General features: G+C 46.1%; 1 protein-coding gene across 2 annotated transcripts in view; it reads left to right on the forward strand.

Moving 5' to 3' along the window:
* Positions 1–21,547, forward strand: part of GNG4 (G protein subunit gamma 4) — a 67,853-nt gene that overhangs the window by 14,952 nt on the left and 31,354 nt on the right. Inside the window, exon 2 of one of the 2 annotated variants that reach the window (XM_058542979.1) lies at positions 19,934–20,047. The exons of the other annotated variant lie outside the window; for it this stretch is intronic. The gene's annotated coding sequence lies outside the window, so the exon portion shown is untranslated. The remainder of the gene's footprint in view (positions 1–19,933; positions 20,048–21,547) is intronic. 2 annotated transcript variants of the gene reach the window in all.

The following is a 21,547-nucleotide window of genomic DNA, read 5'->3' on the forward strand; positions in this document are numbered from 1 at the left end:
GCACTCTGTGGTTCATTAACAATGTCATGTTATGGTATATTTTCTAAATATATCATAAAATTATTTGCTATCTACCTTTTTCCACTTTGCCTTCCTATATCAGCCGCTGGCTTCAGAGCAAATCTCTAAGCCGTACTCCTTCCACAGGGCAGTGAGTGAAGAAGCTTGGTGGGAAATGTCCAGAGGGGAGGTCTTCCCCGTGTAGGAGTAGAGGACAGTTCTGAGACTGGCTGTTGGTCCCTCTCCCTCCCTGGCAAAGTGGGGACTAGTTAGTGACCAGTGGGACTAACTTCGCCATCACATAGGACCCCAACCTCAGCCCTCTCTGGTTTTGAATCTCCCTACCCCCAGGTGAGCCTTTCCTTGGACCAGAGCTTCATTTAATCTGCTTCTCAGATTTGGATACCAGTCTTCACATCCTTGCCTATTTACCTACAGAGACCGTATGTGAACTGGACCCCGTGTACATTTTTCTTGCTTTTTATAGCCTTATCTTGGTTAGACTTTTTCCATCTCATGTGCCTCTTCCCAACAACTAGCTGACTTCTGGTTAAAAGGAGGAGTAGCCAGAGCCAGCCTCCCTGGCGACTGTCTTGCTCAGAGATTTCCCACCCGAGTCCGGCCATATGGTTCAGGAGGCGTTTCATCTTCTCAGGTGCTTCACGTAGGGGTGCTGGCATAGGTCAGATCAGCTAAACAGATCTGTGGTCTGTGGCTTCTTTGGCTGCTGGGAAGAGGTGGAATTTATCCCTGCAATTCTCTGTGAACAACTACTTTGCAGGGGTTATCAGCAGGCTGTTGAAAGGTTAAAGAAAACTTCTCTCAGACTCTGCATCTTTTTTCCTGGACAATATCCAGATTACTTTCAGGCTTACTTAATGTATCCTTTTTTTTTCACTGCTGCTAAAATATTCTCCTCTGTGCATAGCTCACTTGAGCAACACAAATCAGTCTGTCTGCAAAGTATGAATAAGCACCTCAGAGAAATCCTTCTGATGTGTAACACATGATTAACAGTGTTGGTGGGTGACAGCCTTCAATGTCAGTTCTCCCTCTTTTCAAGACAGCTGTCTTTGGTTATTCGGTCATAAATTCTAATCTAGAATGAAAACTACATTACTGTTTTTCTTTTTTCATTTTTTTTTCAAGATCAAACCATTAAGTTGTTACCTAATCTCAAAAAAGTCAGGTGACAATGTCTCATATTCTGTGAATTTGCTAAGTTGTCTGATTGGTTTTGTTCCCACTTGAGACGTTTTAGTTGATACTGATCTTTTTGGGGCAAGAAGATGACAGACTGTTGTAAAAGGGAAGATTGAAATGCAGAGACAGAAACTCGCTCAAAGTCATACAAGTAATTGAAAATAGAGATAGGATTAGCAGCAAATCTCCTGGCTCCTCATCCACCCTTCCTATCTGAAAAATACTTTTTCCAATTGTTTAAGCTTCAGCTGCAGGACGAGCATCGGGAGCTTTCTAACCGTTCCTGCTTCACTTGAAGGGGGAATTCTCTAATTCAGTTCTGGCAGCTTGTTCTGTAGCCAAGGTGTTCAGTCTTGCACAAAGATGAAAAGCATGTAGACTCAGCCCCGCCCTGCGTGAGGCGTTCTTCAGCTGGGGAGCAGCAAAGACGACTCCTCGCAGAGCCTGCTGACCCTCTGTTTGTGATCTTCGTGCCATCTCAGGGTTTATTTTAAACTCTTATGTGATGTGTTCACAGAATGAAGTTTTCTTGTCAGTAAAGTGCCATCTTTTGGTTAGCTGAAAATTAATCCATACACAGCACTCTTAGAAGAATTAGAAAGAAGTGAGTTACTCTGGATGTGTAAACAGTCTTAAGTCAGAAGCCACTTTGGTGTCCAATAGCGCCTCTTCCTGTACTGCCAGCATCGGTCCTCAGGACAGCTTACTCCAGGAGTGTTGGCTAATAGAGCTTTCCAGTTGACAGAGCAGTGGATAAGCGGCTGGGACAGTGTTTCAGAGTCCCTCTCCCATAGAGTGTGTCCCTCAAGTCTGCAGGCCACGCTTCCTAAGGGGTTCTGAGCTGCGCTCACACTCCCCCGGATGGCCCTGGGGACTTCCACAGCCCTTGTTTATGACAAGCAGACCCACCAGAGGCCTTGAACTGCCATCTGTGGCTGTATTAACTGGCGCTTTACAAACCCCGTGCTCTCACCAGAATTACCTAGATGGATGAAGCACCTGGTTTGGCTGCTCGGCCTTGTTGGGGGCTTCCGCTGTGTGATGACACAGCAGCAGCGGCAGCCTGTTGGTCCTCACTGACCACGGGCTGCTGTCCTAACAGCAAAGTTCAAGTACTTACGGTACTTTGAAGGTGTGTATCTGACAGCTTTAAGGTGCTGGTGATTTGAGGATCTTTCCAAAACAATCACACAAGTGAATTCTTAAATTTATTGAATAAAGAGTAGCGGCCTCTTTCGTGAGCTTGCGTTTGGTTTATGTGAAGTTATGACGAATGGAGTCTTCAAATATCTTACTACTGTCGTCTTATTTTAAAAGAAAGGGAAGAGTAGAAGTGAAGATGTGTGCAATCTGTACCAACCAATTCTAGTCCTAGTATGTACCCTAGAGAAATTCTTGCTCAAGAGATATGTGCATAACATTATTGTACAAAATAACAAAACATTGGAAATAACTAGCTCTGCATCAGCAGAAGAAAGGATGTACAGGGTGAATATATACAGTGGAACACTATAGCCATAAACTGGATAAATCTCAGAAAACCCTGGGAAAAAATAATGATAGATTATTAGTTCATAGAAGATATTTATGAAAAAGCATGGTAAATATTTTGTTCTTTGCTGTTTCTATGCATAGTGGGCTTAGATGTCCAGAAACCATCTCCTGGCCCGACATCCATGCAGAAAGCAGATCACAGCCACGCACTGGCAGCCTGGGGGAAGAACCCAGTAACCAGCGGCCGGACTGATGTCCATACAGATAGATGGACATGTGGAGGGGCCAGTCCGTAGAGCAGCTGTCAACCACCCAATCCTAGTTAAGAAAACTTTGTGTCTATTCCAAGAAACAGAAACCAGCTCTGGAGTCTTAAGCAGAAGGAAGATTTATTGTAAAGTTATAGGAAGTTCACAGAATCAACAGGTCCTAGGGGAGCTTTGCACCAGGACAAGATCAAGATGGCTGTGGAGGCCGGGACTGGGGAGCAATATGACAAGTTCTCCATGACCTCTGAACACAGCCACCACTGCCGGTGGACACCACCACTGAGAATGTCATCTCACTGTCTGTCTGTCCACAGGCTTGTTAGGGCTTGTTGGGTTGAGGGCCTGAACGGTCATGTGGCCAGGCTGTTGCAGGGATGCTGAAACCTGCTCCAGCACGGAGCTTTGGGATTCATGCCATCCTTATGAGTCCATGGATTTGTGCAGATGTGGTTGCCACCACCTTAAAGAAGCTAAACAGATAGTCCCACTATCCCATTCTAGTCTAGCCTTCTAACAGTCCAAAATTCCTCTACTAAATAATTGATTTTTAAAGGAGTTATTATATTGGAGCTATTATATTTTTTTCATGGAACGAAGTCAGAAAGAATGTAAACAAAAATCTTAATTATCTTACTGAAGTAACTTATAGGTGATTTTAACTTTATATTTTCCTGTGGAGTTTGGATTGTTTTTTCTTTTTTTTGATGAGGCAGATTAGCCCTGAGCTAACATCCGATGCCAATCGTCTCCTCTTTTTGCTGAGATTGTTGGGCTAACATCCGTGCCCATCTTCCTCTACTTTATGTGGGACGCCGCCACAGCATGGCTTGCCAAGCAGTGCGTCGGTGCGCGCCCGGGGTCTGAACCTGCGAACCCCGGGCCACCGAAGCGGAGCACGCGCACTTAACCGCTACGCCACCAGGTCGCCCCGAGTTAGGATATTTTGATAATGAGCACGTATTTAGGAAACACAAAAACATGGGTTGATTCCATTTAGAAATAAACACGCCCTTCAAAAGAATTATTGAGACTTCTAACCTTAGCAGCTGACGATATTTGAACCTCTGTAGAGGCCACCGTCATTTCTGTTCCCGTGCTGTTGACTCAGAGAGAGGAAGGAGTTGATACTGGGTTTTTTGTTTGTTTGTGGGTTTTTTGCATTGAATTCAATTAATTAAATATCTACTGAATGGAAAATCCTTTGCTAGGTGCCCTGAGGGTATAAAAATGAGCCAGCAAACTCCCTGACCTCAAAAGAGGTGGCAGTCTAGAAAGAAAAGACACGTTCACAATCATTTGAATTCACGATTACAAGGTCTAATGCGGTGAGGACAATAGGAAGCCTAGAAGTGTCATGGAAACGGGAATGGTCAGCTCCTGGGGCTGAGGTGACAAGCCAGCTCAAGAAAGCCTTGTGTGAGAGGGTGGTAGCATCCGAATGATACCTTGACGAGGAGCAGAGGAGCCTTTCAGCAGGAAGAGTTGGGGTGGTGAATAATAAAATAATAGACACAAAAGCCTGACAGTGGAAAGTTCTAGACACCTCAGAGTGAACTCAGGCAGCCAGCTCTAAAATTGGATTGGAATTACTGAATTTTGAATATTACATGGGAGAAGTTTGGTACCAATTTTTTTTAAGTCTCTTGTATTTGACATTTCAGAAGAATTAACCCCAGCCATTACGTTTTAACCACTCATGTGACTTAAAAAATAAAATAAGCTTAATGGCTTTAACTGGGCCTCTCCTTTTTCTTGCTGTTTCATCAGCCTCACCTGTTTACTAATTAACTCTGCATGAAAAATCAAGCAAGTGTTTAACTTCGTCACTTCCAGGTAGAGCCTCTTTTGTTCAAAGAGGAATTGCGTGGCAGTCTCCGGTCCTGCTCAGGTCTGCAGGGCTCAGTGGAGTAATTAACTGGAGGGTGCTCTGGCTGCCGGAGGATCAGTCACCAAGATTCCAAGGAAATAAGCCTTCAAAGAGGTGGCCTGGTAATACACGGCTAGTGAGCTGCAGCGAGCTGGAGGAGATACTGAGGCCAGGCGCCCTTGACCGGGGACTTTGGCGGAAGCCCCAGAATCAAAGGAGGCTGAGGACTGGGAACACAAAAGTGAAGGGCAACAGCTGAAGGAAGCACACAGGACGGGAAGCTGGGCTGCCGCGGGGAAGCGTCGTTAACAAGGGCCGCCGTGTAGCGCCGTGAGTCAGGATGAATAGGGCTGGTGTGGGGGAAAAAGGTGATTCTTCTCATTTTCCTGTAACTCAACTTTAACTGAAGCATGTATCCTGGTGGCTTGCAGGGAACTTTAGTCTCAGTCTTTGCAGCCTCTCACCCCCAGCCACCCTAGCTAGTGGAGAGGGTCACTGTCTGGTTCTGGGGGCAACTCCACTCTCCTTCCTGCTTCTGACCAAGGCACTTTTTTCCTATACACTGAATTCTTCCCACCTCTGAGGCTTAGGCTTTTGGAAACAAAAGCCGGAAAGACTCTCAGGCTGTGTCTGTTTTTTAACCTGCCACACCCATCCCTCTGTGAAAGGGGAGGTGTACGTTAATGTTCTATGGGTTTGGACAAATCCTCAGAGGATTTTTGGGGTAGTGAAACTATTCTGTATGATACTGTAATGGTGGGTACATGTCATATATTTGTTCAAACCCGTAGAATGTACAACACAGAGAGTGAACCCTAACGTAAACGACAGACTTTGGGTGACGATGATGTGTCAACGTAGGTTCATTGATTGTAACAAATGCACCACTCGAGTGGAGGATGCTGATAGTGGGGAGGCTGTGGGGGGAGGGGGCAAGGGGTATGTGGGAACTCTGTACTCTTTGCTCAATTTTGCTGTTAAGATAAAACTTCTCTAAAAAACAAAGTATATTTAAAAAAACAAAAGCTGGGAAGGTGAAAGAGAAAAGTACTGTTCCAGGCAAGAGGAGAGAGGCAAGGGAAGGGATGCCATTCCGGTGGCTTTGTGAGGCCTGCAAAAGGCAATCCCCATTCCCTCTGCCAAGGACCCAGAGTATCTTTGCCACGTGGGTTCCCCACCTGCCATCCTGGGTCCCCCCAGCTGCCTGCATCAACCAGCTTCTCTCATGTCCGGTCCTCAGCAGGCTCTGGTTCCTCCTGGGAGCTACTTTCGAGGTCAGCTGTCCCCCAGGTTGGAGAAAGTCAGCAATGTGTTACAGGTTTTCCTGAGGGCTGCAATTTGCCAGCAGTCCTCTTCCTCTGATGTTCAGGACGCTGTTTGTAAATAGCACTCTTGACCAAGACAAATAACAGGTTGCTAAAGGTGAGAGGAAATAGCGATGGAGCCAAAGACAACAAAGAAATCTTATTTGAGCTGTCTTACTCCTAAAAATCTCATAGGAAGCAAATGGAATGAGAAATTTACACACACACAACACGATGCAAAGTAAATCCTGATACTCTGTGACAAAATCATCTTATTTTTTAGAAAGATTTAATTCTCTAGAAATGTGAAAATTAGTGGTTTGCCCTGAGAATGTTTACAGAAAATTCATTCTTCTTGAATAACGCTAGGAGCTGAAATATGACAGCATTTGTCCTTTTCTCAATTAAAAATTACATGGAAAATTCAAAAGTAGCATTTTTTTCTGACAATCACTTCCCACTTTGTAAAAATGGCTTTTTCTGTTGAAATAACGTCATGTCCAAAAGGGATTTGACATAGTCTGAAGTACCACAGTGTCTTTCAAAGGACTTGCTTGGGACCGGTGACCTCTTCCTTCTTTCTGGTTCTCTCTTTTGGAATGGGAACGTCTATCCTTTGCCTGTCTCACCACTGTATTTTGGAAGCAGATAACTTGTCTGGTTTCACAGGTTCACAGCTGGAGAGGAATTTTTGCCTCGGGATGAATCACCAGTCTCACCCACACTTGGTTTAGATGATATTTAGATGAGATTTTGGACTTAGAGTTGATGCTGGAATAGATTAAGACTTTTGGGCTGTTGGGATGGGGATGAATTTATTTTTCGTATAAGAATGACATGAATTTTGCGGGTCCAGAGAGTGGAGTGTTATGGGCTGAATTGGGTCCCCCACCAAATTCAGAATGTCACAGAACGTGACTGTATTTGGAGATAAGGCCTTTAAAGAGGTAATTAATGGGGTCATGTGGATGGGCCCTAATCCACTATGACTGGTGTCCTTATAAGAAGAAGAGATTAGGACACAGACACACACAGAGGGAAGACCATGTGAGGACCCAGTGAGAAGGCAGCCATCTGCAAGCCAAGGAGAGAGGGCTCGGAAGAAACCCACCCTGATGACTCCTTGATCTTGGACTTCTGGCCTCCGGAACTGTGAGAAAATAAATTTCTGCTGTTTAAGTGCCCCAGTCTGTGGTACTTTATGGCAGCCCAAGCAAACTAAAGCAGTCGGAGAGGGCCAGAGATGAGGCTGGAGGAGATAGGGGCCAGCTATCTGTCAGGTGTGGGTGAAAGATTTGCAAACCATCTTCCCCTCTGCGTGAGAACCTGACCTTGTCAACCACCCCACCTGTTAGCCTGTATTGCTGCTGTAACAAATTACCTCAAACTTAGTGGCTTAAAACAACACAAGTTTATTGTATTACAGTTCTAGAAGTCAGAAGTCTGAAATGGGGCTCCCTGGGCTAAAATTAAGGTGTTGGCAGAATTGTGTTTCTTTCTGGAGACTCTAGGAGAAAAACCAATTTTCTTGCCTTTTCCAGCCTCTAGAGGCTGCACGCATTCCTTGAGGCATGGTCCCTTTCCAACTTCAAAGCCAGCAATGTAGCATCTTCAAATGTCTGATTCTGACGCGGACTCTCCTGCCTCCCTCTTTCTCTTGTAACGACCCTTGTGATTACACTGGGCCCAGTCAGATAGTCCAGGATAACCTCCCTATCTTCAAGTCAGCTGATTAACAACCTTAATTCCACCTGCTGTCTTAATTCCCCCTTGTCATGTAACATGTTTATAAATTCTGGGAATTAGGACATGAGCGTCTTTGGGAAGCCATTATTCTGCCTACCACCCCCTGAAAACCAGATAAAATGGTATATGTCAACTATATTGTCTGGCAACATTGTTTATGGTAAAAATGTCTGCTGATTGGTAAATCACACATGGACTGGGAGCAGCTATGCAAGAACTTCAATTACCTCCCGTAGACACCATACTTTGGGCTTCTTCAAGTTTTGGTGACTCTTGTAAGTGGCATGTCCCCTGTGGGGACCTGGAAGCTACGTTGAAGAGAACTGCTCCTGTGGAGCAGGGGGTCTTTTGCACCAAGGTGGACCCTGCACCTACGAATGTAGGTCTCATCTCCTTGCACTGTGCTACGACTTGGGGATAAGATAACTCCTGGATGCTAATAAACTGCTGTAAGAACTTCTCAAGGACTCCTCATGAGAGGTCCTAGCACTGTCCTGCTGGCGAACTGGGGCTTCTGCCCTCATACTTCTGAATAGATTGCTGTGTGTCGTGTAGTAGTCTCATGAGTCTGAATGTCCCGTCAGTCCTTGGCATTGTGCTCTGCTAAAGCAGTTGGCTTTTATCTTAAAACCAATGAGGAGCTATATGAGTCTGCTTGGGCTGCCAAAACAGAATACCACAGACTGGGGAGCTTAAACAACAGAAATTTGTTTTCTCACAGTTCTGGAGGCTGGAAGTCCAAGACCAGAGTGCTGGCAGTGTTGGTTTCTGGTGAGATCTCTCTTCCTGGCGTGTAGATGTGTTCTCATTGTGTCCTTACATAGCCTCTCCTCTGTGTGCGGGGGTCGGGGGGGGATGGAGACAGAGAGGAAGGCGGCGGGGAGAGAGATCTGGTGTCTCTTCTTATAAGGACAACAGTCCTATTATGACCTCATTTAATCATAATTACCTCCTTAAAGGCCCTATTTCCAAATACAGTCACTTTGGTGGTTAGGGCTTCACCATATGAATTTGGGGGGGACACAATTCGGTCCATAACAGGAGCCAACCCTTACGTTTGTAAATACTTCACATGTTAACACCTTTTCACATATACTGTCAATGCTCAAATAATTTGCTGGCATTTGAAACTGAGCCCCAGAGTGGTTAGGTAATTTGCCCAAGGTTGCCTAGGAAGTTAATGGTAAATCAAGGCTGTTTCCTCCTTCTCAAAAATGCTAAAAACAGCTCAGATGCTTGGCAGCATTTGTCTGATGTGCAGTTGGGATCAGCGCTCAGTCCCTCAGAGGCTCTTTATGGATCCTAAGTTACAGATAGACGTGCAACCAGCCAGCATCTCCTTACCGATTTCCCGCTGGTGCAGGGCACTGCATGTTTAAGAATCTGTCCTGTGGGTAACTACTTTTTCTCTCTTATCTCTTGCAATGTTCCTGTACTGTGACAGAGACACATGGCCAGGGTGAGAGGAAGAGGAAAATAACAGTTTGGTAGGAGTTTAAAACAGGAGCATTATCCTGCCTTGAAAAAAGCTGTGGTAAGAGATCGAGGAAGTGGTCAAAGAATGAAGAAGACATTTGAGAAAGACATAGGAACCAGCTTGAAGGGGCTCCCACTGCCAAATCTGGGACAACTTATAAATCAAAATAAATACTGATAGTAATGAATTATAGCCCATTGAATAAACAGAAAACCATGAGTCCATACTGATGCCAATCAATAAATGAATACATTGAAAGTCTGAGGAACAATTTTACATAGCTTCAAAATATCTTCCCACAATTACAAAAAGAAAAAGTGTAACTTTAGAGTGGAAAAACTTGACAGACACCAGTGATGAAAATAAACATGAGTAATGGGACAAATTGAAGTCTTATGCCACCTGATAGGAAACAATGAGAAGAATGCAGGATGTGTTCTGTGATATCTCTGGCCAAGAATAATACCTGAATTTCACAAGGAAACATAAAACAAGCCCAAATGGAGGGATGTGCTAAGACAGGAGAACTACATGCAACATGTGGTTCTAAATTGGATCCTTTTGCTATAAAGGACATTACTGGTAACTTGAATGGAGTCTGAGCGTTAGATGGTAGTAACGCATCAATGTTAACTTCCTGACCTGGGAGGTTGAGTTGTGGTTATGTAAGCGAATGTCCTTGTTTGTAGGAAATACAAGGTATTCAGGGGTAATGGAGGGTCAAATTGGCAACTCACACTTGAGTGGTTCAGAAAAAAAATTCTCTGTACTGTACTTGCCACTTTTCTATAAACTTGAGATTGTTACAAAATTTAAGAAATTTTAATGTTAAGACAGTTTTTAAAAGTAAGTGATGCTAACAAACACATGAAAAGATGCTCAACATCATTAGTCATTGGGCAAATACAAATGAAAACCACAGTGAGGTCCCACTTTCATACCCACTAGGATGGCTATAATCGTCCCCAAACAGAAAATGACAAATGTTCGTGAGGATATAGAAAAATTGGAACCCTTGTACATTGCTGGTGGGAATGTAAAATGGTTCAAAACAGGTACTTAAACAAATACAGCTGTATGCACGTTCAGAGCAGCACTATTCACAATAGCTGAAAGATGGAAACAGCCCAAACGTCTGTCAAAAGATGAATGGATAAAAAATGTGGTATATCCGTACAATGGAATATTATTCTGCCATAAAAAGGAATGGAGTGCTGATACATACTACAATATGGATGAAGACCAGAAACATTATGCTAAATGAAATAAGCCAAACAGAAAAGATCACATATTGTATGATTCCATTTATATGAAATGTCCAAATAGGCAAATCCATAGAGACAGAAAGCAGATGCTTAATGGGTATGGAGTTTTATTTTGAAATGATGGAAATATATTGGAACCAGATAGAGGTGAGGTTTGCACAACATTGCAACTGTACTAAATGCCACTGATTGTTCACTTTAAAATGGTTAATTTTATGTTATGTGAATTTCACCTTAATTTTTTTTTTAATTCAAGCATTTCAATGGAAATTTTGTACTAAAAAAAAAAAAAGAAATGATAAGAGATAAAATTCAGTTGCCAGCAGTAGGAATCTTTATAAACAGTATTTCCTATAACTGGTCCCAGAGGACGGAACCACCTCATCTTAATTGTTCAGCTTGGTCTGTCTCCTGAGACTGCTGTTTCTCAGCAGGGCACAGATGGCCATGGCATTTGAAGTCCACATCAGAGTGGACCACCCGTGTGAGGGGAGGGGACTGGTCTCTGTGCAAGGCAGAAGAAACCCTCCAGGGGAGAGGCAGTGCGTCTAGACTCATGATAGCCACTGGTCTTGCTCTGCTCTGACAATGAGGCTGCAGCCCGAACCCTAGCAAGGTAACTGAGTAACCGTGCTGATGGGATGAAAAGGGATCTGGCTGGGAGGGGTGGATGGATGAATTCTCACCCCTCAAAGCACATGACCCACTAAATTTGTGCTGGTGGTTTTTTTTTGTTCTTGTTGTTGTTTTGTGAGGAAGACCAGCCCTGAGCTAACATCCAATGCCAATCCTCCTCTTTTTTTTTAGCTGAGGAAGACTGGCCCTGGGCTAACATCCATGCCCATCTTCCTCCACTTTATATGGGACGCCGCCATAGCATGGCTTGCCAAGTGGTGCATCGGTGCCCGCCCGGGATCCAAACTGGCAAACCCCGGGCCGCCACAGCGGAGTGCGTGTACATAACTGCTTGCGCCACCGGTCCGGCCCCTGTGCTGGTGTTTTTGACAACATAGTGTGTGATGTACAGTGTGTGTAGTTTAGATAATTCACAGAACGAGCCTGTCTGTATCATTATTTCTGTAGATTGTTGCTTCCCCAAGAGGAGACTCCACATTTTACCCAACGGCAGTGGCCAACAGCCTCGTTTAAGGCTATGCTCTCCATACAAACTACATAATGGTTTGGAGTCACTGGTGACACAATAGCTCATCTGTGACTTCTCCATTCTGCAAAATTTCACTTTATGAAGCCTCAGACATAATCCTAGCAATTCTGTACCATTCGGTCTATAAATAATAATTTATTGGTTTTATTGACACTATAGAATCTTTTACTTCTACAAATCTGAAAATGCAGACCAAAGAGCAAAGAAACAGACCAGAGAAGAGCATGGAGTCTCCTTCCTCTGCCCAGCCCCACCATGCTGGTTTGAGCCAAGGCTTTTACCTGACCCAGCTTTCTGACTCAGTCTTCCCCTTCCACAGGAGCCCTTCCGTGACCGAGACTACCACTGCCTCTACAAGTCATGAGTTACAATCTCCATCTTCAGTCCACCTGTCTGAGGGCATGTTCTTTTCAGTATCTTAAAGGCACCCTAAGTTCAGCCTGCCCACATGTGAACTCATTGCACACCCCTGCAAACCCCACCTTCTCTTTTCCTAAGTTGGTGATGGCACAGCACCTTCTCCCTGGCAGTCGGCCTGGGCCGACTTTCTTCCCCATGTCCCCCAACATTCAGATCCTAATCTCATCCTCGCCATTCTTCCATCCTAGTATTCGCTTTTCCATCAGCCCCTCCACCGACCTCCTTGCGAGAGCTTCAGTGGACAGAGTAAGTCTCTCATCTAGTCTCATGGAGCTTCCTAACTGGTCTACTTGCTTATCTTGATCACCTCTGATTCACTCTCCACACTAGGTTGAAGTGATCTTTCTAAAATGTAAAAGCAATCTTATTACTTCTTTGCTTAAATACCCTTCACTTGATGACAACTGCCTCCTTGATACAAGTCTCACCCCCTTAGTGTGGCATTCGAGACCCTCCCTGATCTGACCCCCGCCCTCCAGGGGCTGCGAGAATAAAGAACTATGCAGAGTTTTCTGAGCGTGCCAGGCTTGTTCACAGTTTCTCTGCCTTTGCACCTGCTGTTCCCTCTGCCTGGAATTCCCTTTCTCTACCTCACAATGCCTGGTGGGCTCTTATCCATATTCCCAGGCTTAGATTAAGTATGAAATCCACCTCAACCTTCTCCTTAGCCCCAACCCCAAGAAGAATTGGTCATTTCCTCTGTTTTGACCCCTCTACCCCTTACAGACTTCTGTGATGGCACCTTGAATTAATCATTGCACATGCTGCTGTTCATTTTGTCTCCCACACTAAATACGGGGCAGAAATCATGTTTGAATCCCTTCTTCATTCCTTCAGTACAATGCCTGGCACAGTAAGCGTTGAATAAATGATTGATTGATTGATTTGGGGTTCTTGTCATATTTTCTCTACTAATTAGGTACTTAATGAGTTTGGAAAAATAACTGGCTGGATCTCAGTTGTCTCATTTGTAAAATAAGGAAATTGAGGTGGGTATGGGTTATTAATTCTGTGGTACGGACTGCTTCTCAGTCCATGTTCCAATCACCCTAAGGTGAATTTCTTTCACAAACCATGAAACACCACACCATTCTCAGAGAGGTGTTTCTCACGGGTCCTACAAAGCACAAAAAATATGTGATTCTCTGTAGCAATGAGCACAGACTTGTAGTCACAATCTTGGGTTCCTGGTGATACTGGGTTGAATAGCGACCCTGGCCCCAAATTCATACCTACCTGGAACTTCAGAATGTGACTATCTGGAAATAGGGTCTCTGCAGGTGAAATTAGTTCAGGTGAGGTCATACTGGATTAGGGCGGGCCTTAAATCCAATGGTTGGTGTCCTTGTGAGAAGAAGAGAGGACACAGAGAGACATAGAGAGGAGTATGATGTGAAGATGGAGGCAGAGATTGGAGTGATGCATCTACAAACCAAGGAACACCAAAGATTGCTGGAAGCCACCAGACGCTGGGAAAAGGTGAGGACAGATCCTCCCCTAAAGGCTTCAAAAGGAAGATGGCCCTGCTGACATCTTGATCTTAGACTTGTAGCCTCCAGAACTATAAGAATAAATAATATCAGGCTTTAAGCCACCAGGGTTGTGGTAATTTATTGTGGCAGCCCTAGGAAACCAATACACTGGCCCAGCCACACACACTATCTACTGCCTTTTCCTCCTCTGTACAATGATCTGCCCGCTTCAGTAGAGTTGCCATGAGACAAATGAAAAGTATCTTGTTATATACTATCAGGTACCATACACATTGGTTTTTGTTCTTCACTGTATTCACACTGGTCAACATCATGGTCCAGTGTGAGTAACTTCAGTATCCAACCCGGCAGGCAGAGAAAGAGTTAAGTTCATGCTCTGCAAAGGCTGATGTAAGAGCAACAGAATGCTATTAGACTTTTTAATGCCTGTTCCTGTCCATTAAGATTTTTGGACTCTATCTGCAAGCCAAAGAAATAATTAGGGAGTGTCTGAGGTGGCCACTTAGACGAGAGAGTGGGAAGTCCTAAGGATCACACAGAAGATGGATCCGTTGTTTATTCTGTGCTAACTTGTCAAATGCCCTGAAATGTAACAGTTGGGCTGCCAATCTTGTGTAGTTTTCTTGACCTTAATAGGGGCCAGATAAGAGAGCAGTCACCTGGTGACTGGTGACCAGCAGGCTCCAGCATCGTTCAGACACAGTGTGCTCTTCCTAAGAATCTCTTATCTCTCAAGTCCGTTACAGTACCTGCCATAAAGCTCCTCATCCCTGTGCTTGTTTAGCGTCTGTGTGATTAGATGTTATTAGATCAGGCAGATGCTATCAGGCAGTCAAGATGTAAATTGAGTAATTGAGACCCAGATTGTAAAATGCATTAAACTTGACTATCACAGTATTTAATTTACAACATGGTTCAAGCAGAAGGGGTGGTCATACCATTGCTGAGGGGACCATGGTCCCATTGCAGACACAGAGCCCCAGTTGTCTGGTGTAACAGCACCTGATTCTCTGCCACTTCCCTCAGGGGTTGGGACATTCAACTCCATCCTGGAATGACTGTGAGGAAGAGCAGTATTTGTCACGTGAGGCTCAAATACCACTTTATGCTTCCGTATGTACATATAGAAAGTCTGCACCCTTTGCTGCTGCAGTGGTTTTGACTATTCAGGTGAATTAGGAGTTCCCTCCCTTTTAGATCCTTGTTTCGAAGCTAATGTGACCTCCATTATTTGGAGCACCCTCCAAAATGTTGACTCAATATGTGAACTCTTTGTGACAATTAAAAACCAATTTATCTTAAAGCTGGGGAGGAGGGATCTTAAATAAATGATTGCTCTGAACCCTGGGAGAACCTGTCCTCAACTTTTGTGCCAAAAGCAGTGCCATCTTGTGGGCCAAGCATGGAACAGGATTTTAGGGTGACAACAGCGACTTCCTTGCATTTCTACTTGTAGCCCCCTTAACCTGTGGGGATTGCCCCAGAGAGCAAATCTATGTGATGGACACCATGCGGCACCAGAAATAGTGACTCAAGACCAAGGTGTGGCTAATAATCCAGGGTTGTGTGTCGGGCTCTCTCTCCAGTGAGCTGGTTCTTTCCTGGGGACCTGTGGGTCCCTGCAGGCCCACCCCACTGGTCTGTGCCCAGAAATGTTAAACCCTAGAAGTGAAAGCAGCTTCACAAGGAGGAATCCTTGCTCTAATTGATGCCTCATTATATTTGGTTTTCCAAATAAAATTTCTTAAATTAATACTTTTGTCTCAAGATTTAAAAGTATTTTCAAGGCAACAGTGTTTCCGTAGCACCATATACACAGCTCTGTTGGGATTCTGTACTGGTTAGGGAGATGCCAAGCTGCTGTAACAAAGAGACCCAGAAATACAGTGACGTAAAGAGCCTAGTAATGTTTCTCTCTCTCCCCTATGAGCCCAGGGGGGAATAGCCCAGGTTGACAGGGCAGCTCCGCTCTAGGTGGTTGTTCAGGAACACAGGCTCCTTACACTTTGTTTCTCTCTCCTCCCCCAGGACGGCAGTTCCCATCTCTCCTGAGCATCAGAATCACCCGAAGGGCTGTTAAACCACTTCCCACTCCCAATATTCAGTGGATCTGAGTGGGGCCCAAGAATTTGCCTTTCTGACAAGCTCCCAGGTGACGCTGATGCTGCTGGTCCAGGGACTGCACTTAGAGAACCACTGCCCGGGGCCCTGTCCTTGCCTGCCCTTGTTGAGGTTAAGTGGCAGACACAGCCACGTTCCAGATTATGGGATGGGGAAAGAGCCTGGAGGAGCACACAAATAGTGTTTTAAGGCCCAGGCCAGGAAGTGGCACTCATCATTTTCACTCAGTTTCAGTTGGTAAGAAATTAGTCGCAAGGCCACACCTAGCTGCAAAGGATGCTGGGGAAAGTCTAGCTTGTTGGCCACATGCCCTGCCACAATTATATTATGATGAGAAAGGGGAAGAGTGGATTCTGTTGGACAACCAGCCCCACATACACCTATCGCACTATGTCCAGTACTTAGGTATTCATCTTCTCCCTCAGAACCTGAGCTCTGTGAGTGCAGGCAAGTCTCATTCCTCCTATGGCCTCAGAATCTCTCAGGGAAACCAACATAGCTGCTTCCGTCCAGGTCAAGTTCTTTGGTAATAAACGCACTTAGAACTGTGTCCCTCCGTTTGTAAGAGTACATTCATCAGCACGATTATTTGAACAATGTGTGACACCCCCACTGGACTGTAAGCTCCATGAGAACAGAGACATGACTCTTGTTCCTCAAGGCCCAGCACCATGCCCTCAGCAAATATGTGTGACTTCAGGCCGTGACACTTCATCACCAGGAGCTCAATTAGCTCCATTTAAGCACTGAAACAAACAGCAGCCGTAGATAATTAGCGTCGCTGCGCTGAAGCCTGAGTCTGTTCTTCATACATACACGCGTCACGTTCGTATAGACGTGGACTGTTGGCACTGGAGACACAGACGGTGTGCCTCTGCCCTCGAGGGGCTCCTAGTCAGCCGGAGGCCGTGTGGTGGATCTTCCCAGGCCCTCACGATGACACCATGGCATTTTGTTTAGTGTATTTTCTTTAGGAAAAAAAAATGCTTTTGCAAACATCTTGGTAAAATTTAGTGCTATTAAAAAGCAGTGTTTTCCTGCAACCAGATCAAGGAAGCTAGTTAGGAGCTAAGTTCCCGTCAGCAGCAACAACTTTTCTTACTTTCGAAACAGTGATGAGCCTGGGGAGGTGTCAAAAGCCCCTTCCTGGGGCCCGGGGCAGGCTAGGGGGTTGACATCTGAAATATGCTCCAAGCCTTGGATGGAAGATGGAATGCGAATGCCAAGTGGACAAGGGGAAGTTGATACCATCTTTCCTGGTGTATGGTCTCCCAAAGAACTACCAGAATTAATTAAGTCATGTAAAAGAGGAGCCCAAAAAGCTTGATGGGACTGTGAGCAGCACTGAGGGTCAGGAGAACAGCGACTTTCCTGTCTCCCACCTCTACTGCTAACTTGGTGTCGTCAGTCAAGTCTCTTCCTCTTGGGCTCAGAGTCCCCGCGTACAGCGGCACTGGGCTTCCCTGGTCCAACACAGAGCTTGTCCAACTCTCACGTACACACGAATCACTCAGGTTAAAATGCAGATTCGATTCAGGAGGTCTGGGTGGGGCCTGAGATTCTGCATCTGTAGTAAGCTCACAGGGTTGCTGATGCTGATCCCCTCCCCAACCCCTGCCCAGGTCTGTTAGATGAGAGTCAAATCTGGGTGAGTCACATGCACAACAGATTTGGGAAGTTTAAATATCCACGACATCTGAGCCCTCTTCCAGAGAGTGTGCCTTGGGGTCTGGGGTGTGACCTCAGCACCTCATCTTTAAAAGTCCCAGGCGATTCAAATGCGTAGCAAAGTCTGAGACCCACTGGACTTGAGCAGTGCTTTGAAAACCTGGGGTGTCAGAATCCTCTGGAGAGCTAAGAAAGAACGCAGAGGCCCAGGGTCATTGACGTGCGATGGAGCCTGGCTTTGGTGGTGTTAAGTTCCTGGGTGATTCTGATACCAGCCAAGGCTTGGGAACTGCTGGCAGAGGTGGGCCTGCCCATGGTGGGCTGGGTGCGTGGAGATCGCTGCACGGGTGCACTGCCGCTATCCATCCTCTCAGCCCCCTGGGTTGGGGAAGGTGGTTGGGCGGCCAGAGTTGGTGCAACCAGTTGTCTTGGCTGCTCGGTTCACCCCACTGTGTGATGAAAAAGTATGAGAAGAACTGTTGCATTAAAAAAACAAAAACAAAACCTGGGGTGTTCCTGGATCAATCATTTTGAGAAATGCAGGGTTAAGTAAACAGGTTTCTTCACTGCATGGCTCCTCAGAGTCTTTAATATGCTAATGTGCACTATGGCCTTCTGAACGAGGAGCAAAATAATGGCCATTTCTCAAACTCCTGTGACCAGGGAACACTTTTTCTTGGAGCTGGTCAAGAGAATTTGTTGCACAAAGCCTTAGACCTCTTTCTGAGATAGGATGTGTATATGTACCAAATATCTAATCTACTTAAAGCAAATATCAGCATCGCCTCTGTTTCTCTGGTTCTTTCCCAGCTTTCCTCATCTCATTTGCAGCATTTATTGCAAGACATTTGCTGGGACTGTGATGTGGACACGCACTCAGAGGAACGTCTGCCTTTCTTTAAGAATGAAGATAGTGAGAGTAGAGAGCATTGGTTCTGCTGGGCACATCTGATTTGAGAACAAAGATTAGATAACTAAGCAGAAGTCGGGGCATGAAGAGGTCTTTGGGTGGATCTGGCTGTTTTGGCAGATGCGGGATGGCATTGGAGGTGAGGGAGGAGTTCTGGAGCTGTTTTGTTTCCCCCCTCCCCTGGGGTTTCATATGTGTCCAAAAGGATGGGCGGGGAGGACTCCTGAAGCTGGACTTTCAAGTCACCTTCCTAGGGGGCAGGGATTAGGCTCTGCCCCTGCAGGCCGGTCCTTGCCCCCTTCAGCAGCCTCCTCTCTAGGACTTGTCTGTCTGTCTGTCTGTCTCCCTCCCTTTGGAAGATGGGGGGGACCTGCTGCACCCTCCTCAGCTTCATTTAGGACTCCCCCAGGCCCCCACAGTTGGATAAGACCAACCAGCATTTGAGATCCTGTGCCATTTGAAAAACCAGTGACTTGAAAACAGAATGAAATGGTTTTCAAGAGCATTATTAGCAAAGTGAAAAGATCAAAAAAGGTTTGATCTTGCACGAGGCACAAGGTACTACGTCATGCATTTTCCCCCAAAGTTCAAGCCAAAGTGAATTTGGATTCCACTCTAGCTCCAGGGGCAAACAGGAATATCAACCCATTGCTGTCCGGCTTTTGTTTTTGCTCCAAGTTCATTGGGATCCTGGGAGGTAGATGCTGCAGGGCAGGATGCTCAAAAACCCTTGGGGAATGAGCCCCTGTCCCTGACGGGGCTGTTTGTCTCTCTATGGAGAGTCCCCAGCTCTAAAGAGATCTTTCAAGTCATCTGATCGAGTCTCTTCTGTGCTAAATGTCCTTTGGTTGGAATCAGATTATTTCTATTTTTATTTTATTTTATTTATTTATTTTTGTGTGTGTGTGAGGAAGACTGGCCCTGGGCTAACATCTGTGCCCATTTTCCTCCACTTTATATGGGACGCCACCACAGCATGGCTTGACAAGTGGGGCACGGGCGCCCGGGATCTGAACCGGTGAACCCCAGGCCACCACAGCGGAGCGCGCACACTTAACCACTTGCGCCACCGGGCTGGCCCCTAGATTATTTCTAATATGTGTAAGAATAATAGGCATCAACATGTTAACCACAGTTATCTCTGGGGAAAGGTGTTATAATCAGTCTTTATTTCTTTGCTGTAATTTTCTCTATCTTCACATTTTTCTATAACGGAACTATTTTTTTTTAATAAGAAAGAACTTTCTGTTGGGCAGAGGTCTGGCTGGAGCTGGGACGGCTAGTGGGGTGCGGCACGCAGGTCGTGGGGGAGGCCCAGGGTGGCCTGTGGCCTGTGGCCTCAAGATGTTCAGATTGGGGGCTTCTCCTTCTGCTTTTAGCTCACTATCTCTCCTGTGGTCTGACACGAGAGTCCCCAGGCTCACAGAGACAGCTGGTGTGCGTGAGGAGAGGGCACTGTGGGAGCTGGGACGGTCTGGGGGACACGGGGCTTCTGCCGCTCTTGTTGACCCATCTCTGGTTGTGCTTTCAGGTGACCCTCAAAGCACGAGCCCTGAATCAGCCTCTCGTCTGAAGACTGTCAGTTGCTGCTGCTGCTGCCAGCCTGTCCCCTGCCCCGGCCTGTCACTGTGCTGCCTCGCAGCAGGTGAGGAAGTGACGTATGCTGTCCAAGAGTGGGTTCTCTCTGAAGAGCAGGTGTCTCAGCCAGCAGTGCCTGTGTGGGCCTGGAGAGGGGCTGGGCTGTCAGGATCCTTGATGTGTGACCAGGTCCTCACACCATCACTTTCTTCTTCTAGCAGTTGTCACCATCCTGTCCCCCTTTCCCACCCTCCATAGCAGATGTAGGGCCCTTCTGAGGTCTATTTTACAAATTACCCACCACCTCACATTATCCCCCATGTGAGTGGATGTACTTCCCTTCTGGGGAATCAGGGTGGGGAGAACCGAGCCATCTCCATGGGCTGCTGGACCTTGGCTGGAAAACCAAGCTGTGTACTCCCCATTAGAAAAAGAGATGTTATTCAGGCAAGCATCCTTGTTCAGCAACTCACTGTGACAAAGAGGAAGGGGAGTCAACAACACCCCTACCCCACTCTCACCCTGCAGTCTAAGCTGTTGGTCCCTTCAGGCCAGGGGTCTGTGCTCACTGGCAGTAGCTGTCTTTTAGGCATTCTCCAGGGAGACGGACTGCAGCATTCTGCCAACTGGTAGTTATCAACAGCTCATGGAGATAAGTCACATTAGGGAGGACGGCTGAAAAGGCACAATGACATCCATGCATCCAGAAATTCTAAACACTATGTGTTGACTCATGTCAGATCAGCAGCCCTGGGGATTGAACCACCTTGCACATGCCCCACCCCCGACTCTTGAGGTGACTGAGTTCTGCACCACAAGATGCAGCCCGTCAGAACCTCCCTGTGAAACCTGTCTGTGCATGAGTGCATTCTTGTGTGCCTAAGAAGAAAGAGCTGTCTGACCACGGCGGTGACAGAGCCCATTCCCTGAGCAGTTGTATCATTTTCTCTTCTTCCTCGTCTTCTAAGACGCCAAGAGTCAAGGTAGAGCTCCACCGTAGCTAGTGTGCATATTTAGCTTCATTCCATCTCTGCTTAGTCCCTACTTCCTTTCTTCTTCTTGGGTCAAGGTGGGGTATACAGACGTATACCATATACGTATGTATACAGACATACGTATATGGAGACAGACATTCATCAGTTCATGTAGAAGTATGGCATCTGGATAGTCTTGAAAGGGCAGAGATGTTGTTCAAGTAGAACCTAAGAGGAGCCTGGCCAGGTGGGGGAGGGAGGGCCTCAGAAACCTTCCCATGGGGTCAGATCTTTAAAAGACTTGAATTTCTTTAGCTCCAGTTGGCAAAAGCCATTATCTTCTCCTGGGTTATCTTGCCTTCTACGGAAGGTGGCCCCTCCCTGCCATCTCACTCCCAAGTCAGGCAAGGTTAGGAGCACTCGAGAAGTGAGCCTGTCCTGGGAGAGCAGGATAGACCAAGTGCGTGGGATAAAATCCTACTCCTGCCCCAAGGGCCCCACCAGGCCAAGGAGGGGTGACAAGCTGGGAGCAGCGTCAGGGAAATGCTTCCTTCCACTGCCACTAGAGAGCTCTACAAAGCTAAGTTATTTAA

This window comes from Diceros bicornis, chromosome 6 (genome assembly GCF_020826845.1).
Source record: "Diceros bicornis minor isolate mBicDic1 chromosome 6, mDicBic1.mat.cur, whole genome shotgun sequence".
Taxonomy (NCBI): Eukaryota; Metazoa; Chordata; class Mammalia; order Perissodactyla; family Rhinocerotidae; genus Diceros; species Diceros bicornis.